The sequence below is a fragment of the Colobus angolensis genome, unplaced genomic scaffold, assembly GCF_000951035.1.
Source record: "Colobus angolensis palliatus isolate OR3802 unplaced genomic scaffold, Cang.pa_1.0 Scaffold496, whole genome shotgun sequence".
Lineage (NCBI taxonomy): Eukaryota > Metazoa > Chordata > Mammalia > Primates > Cercopithecidae > Colobus > Colobus angolensis.
The window spans coordinates 1,007,885-1,010,921 of NW_012118443.1; positions in this window are offsets into that span (position 1 = coordinate 1,007,885).

Consider the following 3,037-nt stretch of genomic DNA (forward strand, 5'->3'; position numbering starts at 1 on the left):
CCCTAGAAGAAAATCTAGGTAGTACCATTCAGGACATAGGCATGGGCAAGGACTTCATGTCTAAAACACCAAAAGCAACGGCAGCAAAAGATAGACAGATTTTAGACACGGGGGCCCACTCTGTCACCCAGCTGAAATGTAGTGGCTCAGTCACAGCTCACTGCAACCTCAAACTCCTCAGCATAAGTGATTCTCTCTGCCGACTCAGCCTCCTGAGTAGCTAGGACTACAGGTGCACAACACAGTGACTGGCATTTTTTTTTTTTTTTTTTGGTAGAGACAGCATATTGCCCAGGCTGGTCCTAAATGCTTGGGCTCACACAATCCTTCTGACTCAGCCTGCCAAAGTGCGGAATTAAGGTAATACTTCTGATGCCCTGCAGGCCTTTAACCAATTTGGTATCTCCCTTTCTATTTCTTTTTTTCTTTCACTCACCATGCATATATAGGTCTCTCTTATGCTCTTTTGAATGGACTGGTTCCTTCATTATAAGTTAAATAAAACTTTGATACATCCTCGTTAGGCTTGGGAATTATGATTTATAACATTTTGAAGATTATATTTTTGGCAGTTCCAGAAAGTCTACTAAAATCTCCTTCTATCAGGAGAATCCACTGGATGGAAGGGCAGCCTGTGTATCAAGGAACATCCTGATAAACATATCTTTGAAAACTGTCCTTGTACTCTTTCAGACTTGCATGTAACTATTTAACCAAGATATCTTTAACTTTCAAAAATTAAAAACTGAAAACTTGAGTTCTATAAGTCTTGCCAGATTACTATTTGCAAATTATAACTTAAGGCCTCGCTATTCTAGTTATTATACCCCAGAGTTGAGTCTAAATACTCTCTTTAGGTGGTTGCTAGAAGTTGTGAAATTTTTCTTACCTCCAGGTGAGAGCTGAGTAGACTTGGTTGGACAACCATCTTTAGTATAGAGACTGGAAGTTTGTGTATACAAATATCTTGTTTATGGTGTTGCTGTGAAATCTTTGAAGGTCTGTAGAAGCTTGGAAAAGTAAACTAAAGAACTTGAAGGAGACTATATATCTTCAAGGAATTCAATAGTTTGGGGTTCTTAAATTCTGAGTAAGTGGGAGAGGAAGGGAAGGAAAAAGGGAGGAAAGGCCAAAGAAAAGAGGGAAGGAAAATTTACTCAAAAGAGCTAAAGTTGTTTATAATGGTATGACTTTGCTATATGTATTTTAAATCCTTGCATTGGTACTCTGGTTAATAGGCAGCCAATCTGCAGCCATACATTGTTCTCAGGCACCTATGTTCTAGACTTCATCAAATGTCAAGCATAAAAATGTTCCCTTCCCAAGATCAGATGCTAAATTCAGAAAAATAAAATTGTTGAGGTATGTTTTTTGTTAAATTTGTTTTTTAGAGATGGGCTGTCACTGTATTTCCCATGCTGACCTCAAACTCCTGGACTCAAGCTATCCTCCTGCCTTGGTCTCCTGTAGTGCTGGGATTACAGGCATGAGCCACCATGCCCAGCCTGAGGTATTTTATATTCCGGAAATATGGACCAGCTTCATGGACAAACCTGATATGCCAAAGTAGAGAGAGAAAATTTGGGTCAAACTAAGTCACAAATGGAAAGAAGGTGAAATAATGGCTAAATCTGAAGGAGCTAACCAATGCAGTCTTCAAAACAGAAAATCAAGCATATCTTTGATGTCTCAAGACAAGCTTAGAGCAAATAGCTTTCTCTCTTAGCTTACATTCAAATGCTCATATGGGTGAAGCACTTTGTTTTCCAAAGCCTCTGCCATTACTAAAACAAAATTATCTTAACTGGGAGGCGGTCGAAATGAGTACTAAGGTTATGGGGGTGACTAAGGCATATGCTTCAGTGCAATATGAAACAATGCAAACCCCAATGATGGTTATATTGAATAACTCTAACATGGCTCTAACCCTAGCAGAAGATGATTATTCTGAAGAGGAGTCAGATTTAATTAGCAATCAGTTAATCATGGTTTTAAATCAATCAGCACACACTTATCACAGAGTCAAAATTACAATAGACAAAGGTGGCAAGAGAAATGTTAAAATGATGCAAAAACCTGACGCAACATGAACGAATTATAGGGTGGTTGATCTGCCTTTTAAAGTAGATATCGACACCTGAGTTATCACAAAAATAATCACTGGTATTTTGTTGACTTGCTTGCTATATCACTGATGTGAAAGATGTAACTCTATGAGTGTAGATAAAGAACAATTTATTATAAAAAGGCCTTAACTGAGTGTCACTGGATTGGACTATATGGCACGATTGAATCTCAGGTGGTCTGGGTTGACTGCATGCTTTACTCCAGAGTTGCCTGCAGCAAGGTACTGACCATGGACCAACACTATAAAATATTTTAACTAGACAAATTGTGTCCTGTAACCATGGGTTCATGAACTGTTTCAAAGGCAGGGCATAACAACCTGTCAGCATTGATTAGGCATAGTGATTTGATTTAGCAGTCTATCTAATTGCAATTGCCTTCAGTGTTGTTGGGATCTAGGGGTTTTGATGGCTGCAGCTGATTGTATAGCAGAAATGTACCTATGCAAGCAGCTCACTACAAAAGATCCTCACCACAAGCAGACATTGGGCTTCCTGGTAATCAAAGCTTCACACATCTGCTGGTGATCATTCAAGAATGGAAAGCAAAGAGCATCCTGTGTGATAAAGCAGTGTAAGGACAAAGACTGAACCTGAGATTGCTTCAGATCCCTTTCAAGGCGTATTGTTCCCCTGCAGTTGTTATACTGTATCTTAGCCTGCAATAAAACTATTCTATAAATATAGTATTTAGGGTCTGTAAGTCCTTTCAGCAATCAAACACTTAAGTTAGTGCATAATTGATGCAACATGCAAACATGTTGTGCTATTCTAATAATTGAAGTAGAGGCTGTAATTGTCAAAACATAAGAATGTCTTTATTTGGGGGCGGAGCAAGATGGCCGAATAGGAACAGCTGCAGTCTCCAACTCCCAGCGCGAAGGACACAGAAGACCGGTGATTTCTGCATT